Source organism: Marmota marmota, unplaced genomic scaffold, assembly GCF_001458135.2.
Source record: "Marmota marmota marmota unplaced genomic scaffold, marMar, whole genome shotgun sequence".
NCBI classification, from domain to species: domain Eukaryota; kingdom Metazoa; phylum Chordata; class Mammalia; order Rodentia; family Sciuridae; genus Marmota; species Marmota marmota.
In genome coordinates this window covers 41445716-41467736 of record NW_025999842.1, presented here as the reverse complement: position 1 = coordinate 41467736, position 22021 = coordinate 41445716, and the positions used below count along the sequence as shown (strand labels likewise).

Below are 22021 nucleotides of genomic sequence, written 5' to 3'. Positions count from 1 at the left end.
TCTACTAAGGATTTTGGGCTAATTTCATAGATAATGAAGAACCATCAAAGGGCTCTTAGCAGAGGAGCAAAATGATCAGATTTGCAATTCAGAAAGAATACTATGGTTTGGGGACTGGATTAGAGAGGCACCTACTACAATATTAAAGTCCCAACACTACTTAAAATGTCACACTTATAGTTGAAGAGAAAGATGATGATGGTGAAAATTTATACAGCAATATTTGCATAGGGGAGGAAGAAATAATCAACATAATGTTAATGAGTTAGAATTGTAGGTATTTTGACCGTGGAAATGTACAGGGAAGCATTCCTCTGGTGAGCAAACTCCCTGGGGGTAACAGGTGCTCTGTTTTCCACTTTTGGAATGCCCAGCAGTTTCTCCTTGAAGCTAGTAAGATAACTAATACAGGTGCAGTATCTAGTAACTAGGGTAATGTCCTTAGAGAAAAAGGATCTGTGTCTTAATCAGTCTGGACTTTGACCTCAGTTATCCTGGGATTAAAGGAATACTAAATAATAATGTATTCATGGCACTAATGACCTAATGTAACTTTTGATATAAATAAACGTGGCTTCTTGGAGGGGCAGCCTCTTCTTTTCCTGCCTCTAAATCTTGTTTCTATGTCTCCTTTTATTTTCCTTACAACTAGGGGCACAAGAAAAGTTCTCTCACTATACATCTTCCCAATCCACAGAGAGTTTCAGACAACAAAATCTGCCCTAATAGAGACACCACTTCTGGACATTGACAGGTAATGGAGAAGGGAGTAGCTTACTTATGCCAGGAACAGGCTTTTGACGCACATCTTTCATTGGCTGGTACCAATTCCTAGTCAGAAAGCTATGGGTAATTCTCTATCTGATGCTCAACAATGTCATAAGGCAGAACTTTTCTCTCCTACTTAGCAAGGCTGGGCATACCATAAATAATGCTGATTTTGCTGTCCTGCTGACAGAGATAGACTCTTATTGTCCTTTTTATGCAGAAAGTGGGTCACTAAATTTGAACGATTGGGAGAAGATAGGTGAAATGCTTCATGATGAGCCTTGAGCACCTATACTTGTGTTACAAGCTTGGTTTCTTTGTTGTGACGCTATTAATTAAGTCCTCTGTTTCTCAACCTGCCTGTTCTTTTCCTCCTGTGCCCAAACATGTGGCCCCTTTAAACCATTTGTAGCTGCTGCCACTACAGCAGTGTAGCTACAGCAGCAACAAGCAGCCACTAGTTGTGGCAGGGCTCCATTAATTAATTAACTGCCATTGCCTCTGTGGCCAGCTGTGGCAGCCACACCAATAGCAGTAACTGAGTGTTTGGGACAAGCTGTGGAGGAAGGGGACTCTCATAACTTAGCCATCTGTCTCAATAAGCAAAATTCATATGCTAACCAACCAGCATATGAACAGTTACTTTTTGCTGCATTTAAAGAGTTGCAACCTGCCTACCCAGAGCAAAAGGAAGGGGGATCCATTTTTCCAACCTCCCCCCCAAATCATCTGTTGCTCAATTGATGGTAATTCTCCATGTTTCAGCTCAACAACCTTTAAATGAAAGGGAAAATATAAGGTTTTACTCTATTATTATTGGAACATGTTTATCAGTTATTTAAAGTAGACCTAAATTAACTAACTTTTTGTTTAAATGAACAGTCTATTACAGGGTTATTGGACACAAATACTAATGTCATAGTAATAAATACTTTTATGGTATGGTCTCAGGCACAGCGTCAAGAGGCCACCCAGGTCTGGGGCAGAGAAAACAAAAATAAACAAGTGTCCAAAAGCTCCCCCTGGCTACCATGCTCTATCTTTTCCAATCCACAACAAATCATTACTTATATTCAACCATATGTGGAAACTATTACAAGATTTAAAACAAAAAGAAAAAAAATAACTCTCCAGAAAGAATATAAACTACGACACCATGCTATAAGAGAATAGTTTTATTTTAAAAAATGGTTACAACAGTTTTCCTTACTTTTTAACTTCTGCTGGATCTCTAATTCCTAACCTTTCTCATATTAATAATGGTTTAAATATTATTTTATTTACAGTTAATGCACTCAACATCCAAAACAAAGTTAATACTCACAATTGGTCATCTTCTTTGGATAGACATTTTATTCTCAAACAGCCATTACCAAAAATTTTTGTAAAATATAGGGTTCCACCAGACCCAGGATGACAATACCCTATGCCTCTGATCACATGGAGAAAAGGATAGAGGGTTGTGTTTACACCACCAAGACCTGTTTGGATTCTACCTCAACACATGAGACTTGTCAAGTACGAGTTGGCATCAGGGACTTCACAACCCAATCCTCAAGTTCCATTTGACCCCGGATGAGCAGAATTCCACTGAACCAAAAGATGATTACTGTCTTCAAAAGAGAAGGAACACTAGAAGAAGGCCCCAAGATACTAGAACTCCTGTGACTTGGGGAGATATAAAATCATTAACAGCCTCAGCTCAGCAGCTGCTGGCTCAAATGGGATTAGAATGCATTCTAAAAAATTTGGTTACTGCTTTATTTGCTAAACTTACACAAAACTCTGTAAATATTTTGATCCTTATGATAATGTTGTTCTGCTGTTGTACTCTAGCCATGGGAAATTCAGTACAGTCAGACTCCTTAACGTCTAGAACCCATTACAATATCTGGATAATCCTGGCTGAAACTGTTAAAACTCGTCTGAGATTTGCACCCACCAGGATATTAATATTGGAAGTATATTGGGCTCCTGTCTGCTTACTGTGTGCCATCCTGCACGCAAAATTGTGAGTATGACAATGTTTTCCAAGGGAGGCATCCAAAAACCTATATCCTATAAAGATTCTTAAAATTGGGGAAATCCTCAGTATGTTAAGCCTTCTAATGCTATGATGTTACTTACTCCCACTGTTGTTATAAATGCAACTGACACTTGTGTTGAAATTCAAGTCTGTATAAATAGATACGTTTCTTTAGGATGAACCTCATTTAATTTTACTAAGATAGAGCCCATTATGTATGGAAATAGTTATATCCCCTTCCCACCAGGATGGTTCTTTCCTTGTGGAACATATACTTTTCATTATATGCCTGCTATTATGTCTCATAGTACCCATTGTTGTCTGAGCAGACTGTGTTCCTACCATCCCCACAGGATTTGATGGGCCACCATCCTGCACAACATGTCCATAAAAGGTTTACTTCCCTTGATGAAAACTGTGATGATTCAGTAAACCTTCTCTCTAAGGCAGAATTTGACATTTTTCTTCCTGAGTATCCCTGGACTAATTGTCAGGGCTTACAAAACAACTATGAAACTGGCCTGAACTGTGGTAAAAAATATTAACCATACCTCTATGGCAATTAGTATGCTTAATGAAGAACAAAAACAACATTGTCAAGCCATTCTTGAAAATTGGGTTGCAATTGAAAAATTATTATTATCTCATCATAAAGGATGTCAAGAGCTTAATAATATTTGTTGCTTCAACTTAAGTGATAATAGTAGTTCTATTTCAAAGGAGTTAGATTACCTGGAAGATATCATTAAAAAGGTCCAACAAGATGATGAATGTTTAGATATATTGGACTGGCTCACTTTGTGGTTACTTAATTTTATTTGGATTAAACGATTTCTCATAGGTGGATGTCCATTAGTATTGGGATTGTTATGTTGTGTTTGCTGTTATCAATGCCTACCCTATTTTTTGTCTCCTCCAACATAAGGAGGAAACAAATGTTATTCATCCAAAAAGCCATATAAAACATAAAGGGGAGCTGTAGGTATTCTGACTGTGGAAAGGTACAGGGAAGCATTCCCCTGGTGAGCAAACTCCCCGGGGTAACAGGTGCTCTGTTTTCCACTTTTGGAATGCCCAGCCTTTTCTCCTTGAAGCTAGTAAGATAACTAATATAGGAGCAGTATCTAGTAACTAGGGTAATGTCCTTAGAGAAAAAGGATCTGTGTCTTAATCAGTCTGGACTTTGAACTCCGTTATCTAGCACCTGGGATTAAAGGAATGCTAAATAATAATGTAGTCATGGCACTAATGACCTAATGTAACTTTTGATATAAATAAAGGTGGCTTCTTGGAGGGGCAGACTCTTCTTTTCCTGCCTCTGAATCTTGTTTCTGTGTCTGCTTTTATTTTCCTTACCCAGAATCAACAGGATATTGCAAGAATTAAAAATGTGGTTTGAAGAAAAAATATTCTTTTTTTTTTTTACCTTAGTGACTAGGTAGATGTGGATCCTGTTTGTCCAGATCACGTAAACCATGAGAGAATACTATTTAGAAGTAAACGATGTCCAGTGACATCCATATGAAAAGATCTAGATTATATCAAGCCACAAGATATATCAGATATCATTAATTCTCTCCCCTAGTATTCATTATCTTTTTCTCTCTTTAATTAAAAACAAACAAAGCTATAACTGAGCTCATGGCCTCTCAATTGAAAACTGCATCTCCCAACCTCCCTTGAAGAAAGGCATGGCCATCTGATCATGTTCTGAACAATGGGATTTGTACAAAAACAACATCTGCAAGTTATAGATACCTTAGTAAGAATGACTGAGCTCTCCACTTCCTCCCCCTTCTCATTAATGCTAAAAGGAATGTAGTGTTGTTGACACATTTTTACCCCATGAACAAGGACAATACATCTATGAATGGTAGACCCAAAGAATGAAGATTCATCTTGAGGAACAGATTTGCTGCCCCAGCTGTTTGAATATTACTAGATAAATAAGCATCTATTTTCCTTCTGCCACTTTGTCTTTTGATCTGTTGAAACATGTTAAATTATGTTCTATGTACCTAAAGCTAGAGATGGAGAAATGTGGGATATTCCACCAATCCAGGAACCAGATTATAGCTTTAAATTCCTCAACGGTGAGTATAGAGCTTACCACTTACACCAGAAAATACGGTCAACATATCTTCAAAAAATATATTTACCCTCAATGAAGAGAGTTTCATTAACTAATATAAGGCTTCCTGACTATCTTCATTGTGCAAAGATATAAAATCCCCAGGAAACTAACAAAATATTTTTTATGAGAAATTTTAAAATCTTGGTTAATATTGCAGGGTCAAGATTGTAGTTTAGTGGTAGAACACTTACCTAGTATGTATGAGGCCCTGAGCTCCATCCCCAGCACTGAGAAAAAATAGGTAGATGAATAGGTAGATAGATACATAGATAGATAGACAGACAGACAGTGGTTACAGGCACGGGACTGCAAAGAATTTAGTGACTTAAACAAAACAGACTTTTTCCCCCCACTTCCATTTATTTATGCTAAGGGTCAAGGTTAACGGGAGCTATTCCCAAGAAATATTGAGACATTTATATTCCTTATATAGTCATTTTCTCCAGTGTCAAATGGTTCCAACCTGTAGAAAAGGAAAGGGTAAAGTTCTAAAGTCTTGGAGCAGATGTTACATAGCACTTAGGCTCTCATTTCACTACTAGGAATTTTATCATATGGCCACATGTTAATGGTAAAGAATACTGAGCCTTGGGCCTAGGAAGAAGAGTAGAATAGATTTATGTGGACAGCTGTCAGCTTCTTCCACAGTAGGATGAGCAAGGGGTCTAAGAAAAGGAAGAAGATGAATGTGAAAACTGGGTTTAGTTACATGTACAAAGGTTAACAGGAGATGAACTAGTGGTAAGGGAAGTTTTTAGCAAGCCCCTTGTTTAGGTAAAGAAAGCATTAATATATAGTCTGAAACAAAGCAATGACAAAAAAAAGGTAAAGTTTGGGTAATATCTCTAAAAAGAGACTACACATAGTGTGGTTGGAGCATGGTGAAAATGGAAATGATAAAAATACTCAAAGTTCTACCTTCAGTAAATAAGATAATGAACACTGCAGTGGGAATCTAGAGGAATTCAAGGGTTACATTTAACACACGGTGCTTAAAAACAGACCTGGATCACAAACAGAAGTTGCAAATAGTTTTCTGGATATGCATAAACACATGAAGCTAGTGATATATACAGCTCTGGATACAACCTTGTACACAACTAAGAAGAGCAGAGCAAGAAGTATAGCAAATGAAGATCCTGATCTGAATATCTGTGCCCCACCACAAACGTTCTGAATTGAAACATAACCATCAATGTGATGGTGTTATGAGGTGGGGCCTTTGGGAATGATTAGGTTATGAGGGTGCAGCCCACATGAATGAAATTAGCACCATATACCAGAGGCCCCAGAGACAGCTACCTAGTCCCTTCCACCATATGAGGACCATGAGAAGGTACATCTACAAACCAGAAAGTGGGCCCTCATGAAACACCAAAGATGCTAGCACCTTGATCACAAACTTCTCAGTTTCTAGAACTGTCAGAAATGAATTTCTATTATAAAAGTCATCCAGCTTATGATATTTTGTTATAGCAGCCTGGACAGTGTAAGTCAGGTGAATGGTATGTGAAATGCCAGCAGTTGAAAGAGAGCTGAAAAGAAGAATGAGTAGGGGAAACAAACAAAAAAGAAGATCAGATGGAGACCTTTGAAGAGAACACAGAAATGTTAGGAGCAGAAAGAAGCTCACCCAGAATTGTCTCCTGCACCCTTAATAATGCAGTTGGGGTATTGATTTCAAAAGTATTTCATAGACAAACCTAACCAAACCACAAATACTAGTTTTAATCTGGTCTTTATGACTTCTTTTTTTTTAATTTACAGAGGACAACATGCAGTGTAATATATAACAAAACAAGAAAGTGGTATGCCTTATACAAGCATGCTTCACACAGCTACGAAACAAAACCAAGCCCCCTTTACAAATCAGTCAGAGTCTATTCATAAGCAGGTTTGAACAGATGCCCAGGAGGCAAGTGCAAATTGAAAACAGTTCTAGTCAAATCCACTTTGTTTTATAGCTCTTGGACATTTCTAAAATATTGCTAGTGTTTCCGAATCCAGTGTCTTTTTATTGGGGGTTTGATCCTGAGATCCTTTGGTTGAATACAAATTCTTTAAATACAATGTTTTATTTTCAAACTTTGTATTGAGAATTAGAAAAAAAAAGAGCTAATTGACTTCTACAGTCAAATCATTCACTCAGTTGAAAAATATATATTATACTTATGAAGAAAATTAATACATTAAATAAGCACACCCATTATGGCATACATAATAGAAAAGATGGTCATTTTGACAATAATTAAGGAATCAAAGAAAAATAAGTGGGCGAAACTCAGTAAATTGTAAGAGTGATAGCTAAAATTAACATGTTTATTCTTATGTATTTTTTAGTTAATTCTTTGACTAGCTCTAAGAAGTAGTTACTCTTGAAGACCACATCAATAGAAAAAGAAAATCAAATGCAGACATTAAGGCTCTTGAGTGATATCATCCAATAAGGAAGACTCCCAAGTATTCCTATTACTGAACCCACAAATTTAGCCAGAAAGTTATATTTCTTCTCAAGTTAACATACTAACTGCAGAAAGAAGCAAACCATGCTCTTGGAATACACCAAATATAATACATTAATTAATTATACATATTTCATCTGAAATTTTCAGTGAACTGAATTCTAATGGTGGCAAAATAAATTTCTCCATTATTACCTGAAATAGGTAATTATGCTTTACCTTTCAACAAAGTAAGGAGATGTCAATTCAGTAAAAGATTAGTTGTTTTTATTTTTTATTTTTTTAGTTGTAGTTGGACACAATATCTTTCATTTATTTATTTATTTATTTTTATGCGGTGCTGAGGATCGAACCCAGCACTTTGCATAAGCTAGGCGAGCGCTTTACCGCTGAGCCACATGCCTAGACCAAAAGTTTAGTTTTGTAATTACTTCCTAACTACCTCTTCTACCCAATGCACATTCCAAGGACAAGGGGATAAATTTAAAAATGCTGCAGAAAAAACAACACAGATACTGGACTCCTCTGTACTACCACATTCCACATACACTGAAAGACATGAACCCTCTTGATCCTACAGACCTGTGGGGACTATAGCATATGATTTTAAAATTGCGTTGCTTGTCCCTGATCCCAAACTGACCAAAAGATATATGTAGAGAAATACTAACACTGGGCAAACAGGGGAAGATTGAAACAATTATACAGAACTTAAAATATCAATATGGAAGTTTATTATTTATGGGATTTGTAGGTCTGGGCAGAGTTCTACAGAAATCAATAGTTGCCAAAATGTTGTTAAAACCCAACAAAATTTTCATATATAAAACTCTTCAGTCCCTAACAATTCACAACACATATAGATGAGACTTAATCCAGAGAAAGATTTATTTTCATAGTTTGTCTACAAGCTCTCCAATTCTCATTTGCATATATATTTTGTTCTTTTGAATCTACATAACATGAATTTAAAATAAAATACTGCTCAATAGCTGAGGAATTTAAAAACTTGCTTAACTGTTTAAATAAGTTGTCTATCAACCAAGAATATTTACAAATTTCAAATAGGCACTCTATTGAGAAATAGAAGAAAATTAAGTTCCCAGACAAGTTCATTCTTATTATTTATAAAAAAGGAAATATTTAGACAGATATCACTCTAATGTAGATAAAACATCAGAAACATTAAAATAAGTTAATGGCAACCAGCATAATAGTCACAAATAATGAAACAAAAGCACTGAAAAGTTTACCAACTACAGTTGTTCCCCAGTATCCATGTGGGATTTACTCCAGGACCCCACAGCTGCAGATGTTCAAGTCCCTCATATAAATGGAGTGGAATTTGCATATACTTCACACTTCCTTCCATATACTTTAAATCATCTCTAGGTTACTTATAATACCTAATACAATTTAAATTCTATGGAAATAGTTGTTACAGTGTAATGTTTAGGGAGCAATGACAAGAAAAAAGTCTACCTGTCAGTACAGACATGTTTTGTTCAAGTATTTCTGATCTGAAGTTCATTGAACCCATGTATGAAGAATTCACAAATGCAGAGGACTGATTGCACTATAAATCATCAACATGAGACAAAGCTTAAAAACAAAATGACGGGACCAGGCATTGTGACACATGCCTGTAATCCCAGTGGCTCAGGAGGCTGAGGATCCCAAGTTCAAAGTCAACTTCAGCAAAAGCGAGGGGATAAGTAACTCAGTGAGACCCTGTCTCTAAATAAAATACATAATAGTGCTGGGGAACTGGCTCAGTGATTGAGTGCCCCTGAGTTCAAGCCCTAGTACCACCACCTCCTGAAAACAAAAACAAAATTGAGTTTCTTAAATATGATGCACAATCTGTAACCTCTGATTATTAAGGTATACCACAGATAATGAAATAGTAATATTTCCTCTTTTATAAGATATGTCCAGTTGTGATATTTCCTTATGAGAAAGGAATACAATCCAAGGAAAGGAATAACACCAGGATAGTGAAATTCATAGAATCATGACATCTGAGAAATTAATGGTGAAACAAATAACTTTGGTGCTACTGGGCTTCAAAAAATTTGTAGGACTTCCATACAAAGAAGTAACTAGATATAATCAGCACTTGGCATAATGCCTAGCACCTCATAGGTAGTCTTAACTATGTACTCTACGACTGAGGGAAAGATTCTATTAATACACAAATCATGTGCTGATTATCTCCAAAGCCAGATAATTTTCTAAAATCACAGAATTAGGTGCAAATTACGGCAAGGTAGAGTTTTGCTTTAAGGTATGAAAAGTTATAAATTACAGCTATGAAATATTGGAAATCAGCCATCTCAAAAGGTAGAGTGTGACTGGAAGCTATGCCTGATTCCTCTGCCTGTCTCTGAAGGGACTGCTCTTCAAGTAAGCATTTAAAAGCCCCTGTGATGCTGTGCTTGCCTTTCTTCCTTGAGATTCTTTATTGTGCGCTCTCATTTTTCCATTTAAGACAGTAATTACTTATGTTTCCCTGTGCCCTGAAATTCCATTCCTTTTTCCAATCCTTATCTGTGAGCAAATACTATTACAATTAAACAAATCTTTAGCTGCTTATTTATTTAATCTTACCATTCTACCCCAAAGTCATATTCTAATTCCTAATGAACAAAAGAGGAAAAGAACCAAACTTAAAACACCATCTATACATGTATGTATGTGTGTGTGTAGGTGAATATACATCTAGGTACATATTCTTTTTGGATACATATTGGTAGGATACTGAAGCCAAAATTAAAAGAGGCAGTCAGTATAGATAGGTAAATCAGGTCAGATCAGATCAAGGAGGCCAATTTGGGTCTGGGGAGTTGGAATGGGATTGAAACACTAATGTTTCAAGATAACCTTCCCCTACTCCAACCTGTTGCTAAGGTAACCTGTCCCAGGGATTTTCCCTCCATACAGGGAGTTGTTGATTACACCCCCTTCCTGCCCAGATCACTCCAATTGGCTCCTCCAGCCCATGGGCTTCTATCCTTTTGGCCATCCCACTGAGCATCTCCTGGGCCTAGTCACCTTGCATGAAGGAGAGAGATGAGGGGAAGAGAGCAGAAGAAAAAAGGAAGCCTAAAGACATAAAAAAGGCAGAAAATGCTCACTTTGGGGGATGCCAAGACACCGGCTATGGTCCCCTTCTCCCTCCGTGGAGAAGTCTGTTACCCTTTTTATTTTTTTTTAATATTTTTTTATTAGTTACACATAACAGTACAATGATCTTGACATATCATACATTTGAATCAAATGGAGTATGATTTCTCATTTTTCTGAGTGTACAGGTTGCATAATCACATTGGTCATACAGTCACATATATACATACAGCAATACTAATGTCTATTTTATTCTGTTACCCTTCCTATCTGTTACCCCTTTTTAAATGAATCCTGCTTTATATGCTTGCCTCCAAGTGCTTCTCTAATGTTATACTTCAACAGGTGAGTACTTCAGCAGAACTCTTCAACAATAACTAGGGGTATCAATACTAGGACTCTTTTTTTTAACTTCTAAAGATAATTTGTTGAGTGATGAAATTTTTGCTTTTTCTCATTATAGTCATTGTGATAGAGGCAGTCAATGAAGCTGAAATTTTAGGACCTATCTGAATTTGACACAATTAAAGAGATCTAGCCAAATTGTGAATGTAAGTGTTGCATGAAGAATTAAAGAATGTCAACCATTGTCCTTATCCTTGATGGGTACTTAGTGGAGAAAACAAGGATGACTAGGTGGTTGGGGGTAAGAACAAGAAGTAAACCATAGCCTGACAATTTATCATTTTATGCCCGATTCCTCACATGTAAAACAGAATGTAGCAGCTATTTATCCTAACCTGTTTCCTAGGTTTTTGTGCATCTTAAAATGAAATGATAACAATGGAAATATTTTGTTTATAGAGTTATATACAACGACCAATCAGCACTGAATCTGGGTGTGGATTTAAGATCCATGCATACTTAAAGGAGTGTACACTGAAATTCAGCCTATTTAGAACATGCCAATGCTATAAAGTACTAATTAGAAACCAATACCCTATTGTAACCATTCCTGAACTTAAGTACTTATTCTGCCAGCACTGTTGCTACCACTGACTTTATGTACTTCTGTTTCAACCTCTTTGCAAAGACAAACATACATGCTCAGGAAAGGTATAAAATCTCTATCATCCAGAATAACAGCCTTTATGTAAATTTTATTTCATACTGATTTTCGTCTTTCCATCATATTCATTGCAAAGTCAAGTCACGCAAAGAAAATCAATAACTGAACATTAAGGAAGCACTGTTCATACAAAGAGCCGACGAATGTTTTGCATATCTATTCTTTTTATTTTATTTTCCACATTCGGTAATGCAGCAAGTTGAAAAAAATGCATAACTGAATAAATTAAAGTTAATATTCTCCTGCCTTTTGAAAGAGCAAAAATATATTAAGTCCAGGCAGGATGTTTCTTTCTTTCTCTTTTTCCTGGTGCTTGCCAGGTCCTTTATCAATATCAATGGCTTAAGACCATATTATCCATGGCTGCCATTGAAATGAATGGTACTACAGCATCCTGTTATGAAAGGGCATTTGATGATTTGGCAGGTGAGAGATTATTAAATCTTGAATTTGAAATGCTGGGGCATTATGAAACCACATACTTCAAACAAGTGTGGAATCCACTCAAACTATATCTTCCTTCAGAAGATAAAATTCCATGTAGGTTTCAATGTTCAAGTGTTTTTAGAGGCTTTGAAAATTGAACACCTGCAGTTATTCACACATGAATCTTGTCTTTTCAGTAAACATATCCCAACAGCATTGTTGTGAAAATACTATATTTATTAAACCACAATTAATTATTTTGGAAGTTCTGCATTGAAATATACACAGCAGTTAATATTATCTGTTCCATATTTGGAAATAAAAATTTCACAGTCTTGAATTAATGCTAATAACAATAGATGTGTGGATGTTCTTTCTTCATATTAAATGTTTGGGGCTGGTGATATAGTTCAGTTGGTAGAGTGCTTGCCTCACATGCACAACCCCTTGGGTTCAATCCCCAGTATCACCAAAAATAAAAAGAAAAGAAAAATTTAAATGTTTGGTTCTCATTTGGGGAAATAGAAAAATCAAGCAGCTCCAAACATTTAACTGACCTCACACACAGGGAGATAATCTCAAAGAATTCATGCATGTATATGCCTGTATTCTTCCATGATATGTATGCATATGTACATACATAAAAGTTAATGATACATGTTACTGATATGAAGAATCTGTAGCATGCAACTCAGAATTATAAAATAATATTATGTATTGCAAATTTCATATAGCCAATTGATTTTTACACAATGATATTTTTAATTTTTTCAAAACTCATGGATTTGTAGCTAGATTAGGATTTTCCAGAGAAACAGAAGCAGAAGGACATAGACACAGCCCTTGCACTCATCTCTCTCTCTCCCCCTCCCTCTCTCTCTCTCTCTCCCCCCCACCATAAGTGAATGTATAATTTATTTTATTGTTTATATAATTTTATATTTAATAACAACCAGCTTACAAGCATTCCTAAAATTTTAACCATCAGTTCTTGTGAGCTAATCCAGCTGGCTCAGGCAATTACTGCAGTCTTACTTTTCCTAAGAGTGGATGAAAATTTACAAAGATACCTTAATTCACTTGGAATTAAGAATTAACATTAATAAAACACAATGAACTCCTCCTGTAATGTGGAGCCTTATCAGTTATTAATACTTATCAGTTATTAATACTTATGAACTCTATCAGCTCCTTTCCTATGGGCAGGCTTTGATGAACAGACAGCATGGGGCTATGAAGGAATATAGGAAAGGAATGCAAATGGGGAATAAAAAATAGGCCCAAGAGCAGACTCTCACAGAAGCAAAATGTGATAAAACCAAAGTGTGGGTTAGGATCAGTCCTGCATATGTTGTTGTAGTTGCAAACATTGAGAAATTTCATTTGCTTGGTTTTCCTACAAATTTTCAGATAGAGTGCAAATTTATTTTGTTGAGTTTTTACCTACAAGATTCATTCTGTAGATGGCTTGTGATTTCAAGCTAAAATTAGGGGAAGTGTTCTTAGGATACTTCATATATACTTCAAAAAAGTACCTTTGCCTTTAGATGAAGCAAGCAGTATAGTCACAACCTAAGGCACATATTAATTTTTCTAGTACATTATATCTATGCTAATGGAAAAATGAAAAAGCAATGAAATATGAGCTTTCTGTACTTGCTTTCAATTTATTAGAGTCTGTCTCTTAAAAAAACTTAACAGGAAGTTGCAAAGTCTGTCTTCAGAGAAAGGTTCTAAGAAGACTAATAAAAATGACAGACTTGAAAGTAAAAGTAAAAATAAAAGCTCCCCATGTTCTAATTTATAGCAGATCTTCAGTCTTCACACCCAGAAGGACATCAGGCCTTCTCTTGTTCAGCAACTTTACAAATTTGAAGAGTTTTATAGAGGATTGACCTATGGCATCTATATCGTGTCTCAAGTTCAGAGCCCAGAGATGATTGGTGTTAGTAATTTAAAGCTCTCTTTAGATAGACACATCCATACATAGATACAGAGATAATAGAAGAGGATAGACAGAGTTACTGACAGACACAGACAGACAGACAGAGACACATACACAGGTATTTATCTACATTTCAATGCTCATCCTTCATGACAAGGTTAGCATCTAAAATGTTGTGAAGGACATAAACTCTTTTTTCAAATTTCCTGTCTTCATATTCACCCTTTCTTTTATCATCTTCTCCATTCTTCTATAACATACATTCATGTTCCCCCCAAGTTTACTACGGTTAATTCAGAACATCTAGTGCTCCGCAATTCTAATTCTTTGATGGTTTCATACCCATCTCAAACCACACGTGACCAAGATGAGTTCTCCTTGTTGGGCATTTGTCTTTTCAATTCTCAGCAGCAAACTTTTTTCCAGAGGTGCTTAGAGATGATCCATGCCCCTGTGCCATGTAAGTTCTTTGTATTAAAAGAACTTTGGGAAATTAAACCTCAATCAATGAACAAATACATAGTGGAGTAGAGTCCTAAAATCCTAAAATGTTATCAGAAAACACAAGGTCATCAAAACATCAATATTACTATGCAGAAAATATGGGTTGTATAATCAGATAAATTTGGAGATTAGTAGGTTAAAGTACATCAAATTACTTTTTGTCTTTCTAGAACCTAAAGTTGTTTTGTTTTGTTTTACTATGCTAAATATGCACTGTTTATCTCCAAGATAGAGATCAACTTGAAGTGATTCCACAATCAAGACTGATTGTGGAATTTGGCTTGCAGTATATTTTTGAATAAATGTTTTATGCAGGGTATGCACCCCAGGCAAGAAGTGGGCATTATATGGTCTAGTGAGTAGGTTTTCAGGGAGCTGGAGTGGGTGTTGCAGGGCAGTGGGAAGACAAAAGACACATTAAAATAGCATCCAGGAAATGAAGTGACACATGGGGTTAAAAAAAGAAAGGCAAATAGGAAAAAGACATGAAGAAAAAATACTGGCACTATGGACACATTACCCACAAGAAGAATGCATTTTCCTGGGAGAACTGCTTCCAAAGAGCTTGGTGTATGTCAACCTTTTTGCATTAAGAGTAAGCTTCTGCATTTTGCAAGAGTTTAAACATTACACATTGCCTCATCCAAATATGAGTCACCTTCAAATATATGTCTTCTAACCTGAACTGGATGCTTTTTTGAGCAGCAGTGATTCTCATACCTTAGAATACATATCAATCACATGGAGAACTATTTAAAATGCAGTCACAGACTGTCACTTCCCCAGAGCTTTTGATTCTGTAAGTTTGCAAGGGGTTTGGGAAGCTTATAGAGGTTTCACTGCCAAAAACTAACCAACAGACACAGAACACACAAAAAAAATTAGAAAGCAGAATCAATTTCTTCCTAAATTAGAGAAATTTCATAAGCTCTAGAGTTTTTAAGGAAGAAATCTAAGTCTTCTACGGCCTTTTTCTCATCTCTTGCTGATATCACAATGTGTTTCTCTCTGCTCTTTCTACCTCAACCCTGAGATCTCAAGTGAGTACAGCAACTGAGCTGCAGTTTAGGGCATGGAGGCCTGAGAGACACAAAGCCTGCCTTTGTACCCTCACTCTAACACTTACTATTGTGTAACACCTGCCAAATCACAAAACCCTCAATTGTATCTTCTGTAAACTGGGTATGACTCAGACAGAAATTAACCTGGAGGGCTGAATGTGGGTTCTGTCTCCCACAAATTCACATGTTCAAGCTACCTTCAATGTGGCCATTTTTAGAGATGTGGCCTCTAAAGAAGTAAGCAAAGTTAAAAATGAGGACATAAAGGTTGGGCCCTGACCCCTTAGGATTATGTCCCACATAGGCAGAAACACTGGAAAGCTTGTAATCATTGGCACAAAGAGGAGAGCCTGTGAGCGCACCATAGGAATGGAGCCATCTGAAGCAGGAAGGCCCTTGCCAAAGCTCAGTCATGCCAGCACCCTAACCTTGAACTTCCAAACTGCCAAAATCTGAGAGACTTTACAATGGTGTAAGTTACTCATTCGGTGGCATTTTTCTGTGGCAGCCTAAGCAGCCTCATACAGAGGATTATTATAGGATGAAAAAAAGCTAAAGTAAGTAAAGCCATTTATAAAGCCCAAGGCCCACAGTAAATATCAAGTATTGACCAATACTGTATGTCTTACAAAATCTTTATTTTAAAGATGGGAAGACATGATATTAATTGTATTTACTAAAGATTAATCTATAATTATGTCAAAATTCAGTTTTAGAAGAGAAATAACACCACATTCTTTTTTTCAGTAGCACTAAATACTTGTGAAAGAACAAAGCATTCCCTGAATTATTTCCAATATAGCCAGTAGAAATATTGGAATCTCTATTAGGTAAAACTTTGAAGCTACAAATAATGTTTCTATGAGAAAAGGGTAACAACCTCTGAAGAGACCATATTTAATTAAATGAAATATTTAATTAACGTCTTACTGGGTTATTCTACACCTTCAAAATGAACATCAATGAGCAGTTACCTACACAAGCCATCTATATAATGAAAATAATAGTGTTCTCTGTAGTAGGAGGTGTCTAATTACTTTTAAATACTATAAAGCATTTTTGAAAACAGCATTAATATCAAAATAGACTCAGAGAATGGCAGTTCATTAACAACAGGAGAGGTGAGTCATGACCTAATGTGATCTCTGCGTATAGCTCTTTATAGGAAAATGAGCATATCTAGCTTCCTTTGAGTTTCTTTTGTAACATCTGCAGATCTTGTGCTCTCTGATCATTTCTAATTTAATGGCTGATTGTAAGCACTATTAATTTTCATATTTCCTTGGTTTTAATCAATCCCTACAATGATCCCATTTTTGACCCCCAGTAAGTAATGTTAGGTGACACTGGAAGTATTTTAAGTTGACTGAGCATGTGATGCTCCCTCAAATCCAACCTCTGCAATACCATTTTAACCAAATTAGCCACCATATCTGAAAATGGACATATGAATATTGGCCTGAACTAGCAGGCGGGATGATACTGATTTGGTAACATCAGAAGCCTTGTATGGGGTGTCTAAGAACCTCAGAACTTGTACTATCAACAAATAAGAACAGCATATCTTTAATAATTAGCATTACACAAAAGCACAGTATTTGAATTATTTAATAAATTTAGAAGACAAAACATGCAAAAGTCAATACAATATTAGTTAAGAGACCAATTTGAATGCAATACCTTAACAAAAACAATAATACAACCTGTTTAAAGTAAAACAAATACATTTTAAATATAAAGAATAACTTGCAAATCTTCTAGTAACTCAAACTGAAATGTTCAGCATTGAATGAAATAATTTAATGTTTCCTAAATTATATTACTGCATACATGAAACACATATTATTACATACTATGAAACACATAAATTGCAGTACTAGACTTCCAATTCATGGTCATATTTTATATTAAAGATAAATTTCAGTTATCAGTTATTTAGTTCTTTCAAGACGATCTTTCAAACTGGAAAAAAATTAGTCACTTCAGTAACAAAAAATCTTTTAATCATTTTAATTATAATTATTAGGGGTAAATTATGGAGTTGGTTTGCTGAGCATTAAAAATATCTTCCTAAACTTTGATGAAAGGTTTCATGATCTCTAATGATTCTAGACCATCCAGAAGGTTAAGCACATTAGTAGTCTTACTTAAGCATCTAATTTATTATGACAAAACTTGGACTATAGACTGTAATCCCAAACACAGGGTAAATTCAGTGAAAAATGCAAAATATCTGTTTGATACCCAAGTAGGAAAAATGTGTGTTTTTCAGGGTGGAAGAGCTAGATATTTCTATATGGCTATTTTACAGTATTACACAGGAAGCAGAGAACTTATAACTGTAAACTATCTCATATTCCTAAGGACTATTTAATTAGGGGCTTGACCTTTGCATTTCAAATGCTTTACCTCAACCTTTGTATATCTTTAAAAATGACGTACATGGGCAGAATCAGAAGAAAGTTTTCAGATAGTTCACAGTTTTATAAGTACATATGACATGCTTTGTTATAAAGTTAGACGTTCTAAAAATACATATATAATGGAACCTATGCCTACAAAATGAGAATATGGCAACCTACATAGTCTGATCAATATTTGGGCTAAATATAAACATTATTTTAAACTAAAAACTAATTTTTTATTGCTGTTTCCCATATAAAATATTTATATGATGCAGATTTTCATGTTCAAATATTTCTTTTTAGATTAATTTATTGTTTTTTTCTTTAAAGCTGCTGGTTGCCTCTTACAAAATGATGCAATGGTAGAGGTCATTTTGCCAGATGTAAAGAACATAGAAAGCAGTTGTTGAAGGAAAAAAATACAGATTTTGAATACAATTTTAATCCTAATCTAACCATAAAGTGGTTATTAGAAGAAAAAAATAAGGAAACAATGAACATTGTTTAATATTATAAACAAGAAAATAAATATAAAATCATTTCTAGTTTATTTTGTTTTCAGGGAGTGTTATTCATAGAAACTGTAATTCAAGGACTTTGAACATAAAACTTAATGATATTCTTTTTTCCATTCAATTAATGATAAAAATTGTGATTCCCCAAGAAAAGAAGACAACAGTTCAACCCTATCTTGCTTCGGGATTCTTGTTTTTTCAAAATCACTTTAATAATTTCTTAATATACTATAGAATAAAAACTCTTAACGGGACATTAGATTGCCAATTCCTTTGGAATGGGTGGTGTGTACCAATCAAAGTTCATCATTGTTTTTGACATTTAGCAAGTGGTCAGCCAATCTGTTTTAATATTTTGGCTGTATTTTGCCACTAGGCAAAGTCAGTGTTTCAGTCTCAGCTAGATGCATTTCTAAGGTTCACTTTCATCATGTGTGAAATGAAGGGAAGAGAATAAATGGCCGCTGTAGTCCTCTAACTCTAAAACCATATTCTATATAATCAAATTCTATAATAAAAACTATAGAACACTAAAGAAAGAAATTGAAGAAGACCTTAGAAGATGGAAATATCTCCCTTGCTCTTGGATAGGAAGAATTAATAAAAGGGATATACTACTAGAAGTACTATGTAGATTTAATGCAATTCCTAGTAAAACCCCAATGATATTCTTCGTAGAATTAGAAAAGCAATCACGAAATACAATTGAAAAAATAAGAAACCCAGAGTAGCCAAAGCAATCTTTAGCAAGAAGAGTGAATCAGGAGGCATCACAATACCAGACCTTAAACTATACTACAGAACAATAGAAACAAAAACAGGATAGTATTGGGACCAAAATAGACATGTAGACAAATGGTACAGAGACAAATGTACATAAATATGATTATCTCATTCTAGAGAAAGGTACAAAAAACATACATTGGAGAAAAGATAGCCTCTTCAACAAATCCTACTGAGAAAAGTGGAAATCCATATGTAGAAAAATGAAATCAAACCTCTCCCTCTCATGCTGCACAAAACTCAATTCAAAATGGATCAAAGATCTAGAAATTAAACCAGATACCCTGTGCCTAATAGAAGAAATAAACAGGCCTAAATCTTCATCATATGGACTTAGGACCTGACTTCCTTAACAAGACTTCTAAAGTGTAAGAAGTAAAATAAAAAATCAATAAATGGGATGGATCCAAGCTAAAAAGTTTCTTCACAGCAAAGGAAAAAATCAATAATGTGAAGATAGAGGCTACAGATGGGAGAGAAAAATCTTTACAGCACACACCTCAGATAGAGTATTAACCTCTAGGATACATAAGGAACTCAAAAAACTTAAAAACCAAAAACCAAATAACTCAATCAATCAATGGGCTAAAGAACTGAACAGACACTTCTCAGAAGAAGAAATACAATTGTCTGACAAACATATGAAAAAAATGTTTAATATCTCTAGCAATTAGAGAAATGCAAACTAAGATTTCATCTCACTCTAGTCAGAATGGCAATTATCAAGAATATAAGCAATAATAGGTTTTGGTGAGGATGTTGGGGAAAAGATAGAATCATATATTGCTGGTAGGACTGTAAATTGGTGCAACCACTCTGGAAAGCAGTATGGAGATTCCTTAGAAAACATGGAATGGAACGACTATTTGACCCATATATAAACATTATTAAAATAGCCAGTTAACTGAATTTGTCTTCTGTCATCTACTGATATGACTAGTGTTCTGTTGTAAGAAAGAGCTGAAAAGTACAATTAAGGATTTTATATGATAGCAAAACATATTCTCAAACTAGTAGTTATTTTATATTCATTATGAGCCTTTTTTTTCCAGATGAGGCAAACCTTATAAGTATTGCCCTCAATATAAATAATTGTAACCAAAACAAATAGATCTGATATCCAAAAATATATAAAACTTAGACTATTAAAGGTAAAGTCAGTTTTAATTAGTGGAGAATAAGAAGTGTAGAATATTTTTAAAATTTAGCAATTATTCACAAGTGCATTATAAAAATCAAATCAGTGGCCAAAAGAACCTGCTGAACATGCTCAAATAGTTAAACCTTACAAACACTGCTTTACAGTTTACACTCGACCCCCCACCTGCTTTCTCTTTGCAACAAGCAAATATTTAGAGTAATGTTTAGAGTAAGCAGAGCAGGAAACAGATTCAGTAAGATAATTAGTTGCTCAGCTTCACAGGGTTAGGAAGTAGCAGTGCACAACTGAATATATAAGGTATCTGACTCAAAAATGATAAGACACATTTTTAATTAAAAGTACTTCCAAACCATTATTAAACTCCTCAAAGGCAATTAAAAAATAAGAATTACTATGGTCACATTATTTTTCATGCTAAACTTTTCTTTACTTCACCTCAGTGAAGTAAATTTAACCCAATCCATTACAGTAATTATCAATTTTTTAAATAAGTAACCATCCAACACTTATTCTATACCAGTTGATGTGCAAATGGCTAGCTATACTGTTGTAAATAGAAAGGATTCCAACCTTTATGAAGCTTATTGTGACCAAAACATACTCTGCTTGAATTAATAAAGGATGAGTCATATTTCCACTAGAACACACACACACAAGGCCCTGATTAGGCCTGAGTCCTTAAAGATGGCCATATTTGAAATGACAATTGATGTGTGAAATGAAGGAGAAGCCAAGAGAAGCTAGGCAGGGTGGAAAGAATACACCAGGCAGGAGAAACAATTCCATGTGCAAAGGGCCTGCAGAGGAGGAAGAAGGGGCTCTACCTTCAAAGCATCAAATGCAGGACAATGTCATCAGTGGGAAGAGTCGGCACACAGATAAGACTCAGTAGGTGAAAGGACTGATCATGTATGGCCTCACAGCTGTTCTTAAGGACATTAGGCTTTTCTTGTGAAGTAGTCTCAGAATCATTTCAAGCAAGTGGGTATGGGAAGGTCAGACCTGCATGTCAGAAACCCTTCAGTTTTCCAGGTAGAAAACAGAGACAAAAAGCTATATGCCAAAACAGAGGAAAGATAATGTTAACATTGTCAAGAATGACAATGGTATAGACAGAGAGCAGATTCAAGATGGATTTAGGAAGTCAATCAAGAAGGCCTAGTGATAGTTCCACATAGTGGGTAAAGAGAGAGTCAGGATAGTGAGATTTTACTTAATTAGAAAATAAAGAAAATAAAAACAACTAGCATGTATTCATAGGACATCTGTATTCACAAAAGCTAATTGATGATTCAGGTTAATTACTGTTCTCCACCTGTTGAGTTTCTGACATACTTTCCATAAACATAATTCGGCAACACAACAATGGCAGAGGCTGTCATACTAAAATGAATTGCTAACATATGCAACTAAAATAAATGTCTATGAGATGTAACTGTCAAAATAGTAATTATGACTTAGTGAGCTAGAAGCAGTTTGAAAACTTCTTTGAAATTAAATTCCTGTCCTCTATAAAGACTCATCACATTCCAAACCAAGATTTTTTTTCCTTAAAAGAAAAGAAGAAGAAGAAGAAGAAGAAGAAGAAGAAGAAGAAGAAGAAGAAGAAGAAGAAGAAGAAGAAGAAGAAGAAGA

At 35.2% G+C, this 22021-nt stretch overlaps 1 long non-coding RNA gene across 1 annotated transcript in view; it reads right to left on the bottom strand.

Moving 5' to 3' along the window:
- LOC125614633 overlaps window positions 1–22021 on the bottom strand; it is a 430190-nt gene that overhangs the window by 305074 nt on the left and 103095 nt on the right. The gene's annotated exons all lie outside the window — the stretch shown is intronic.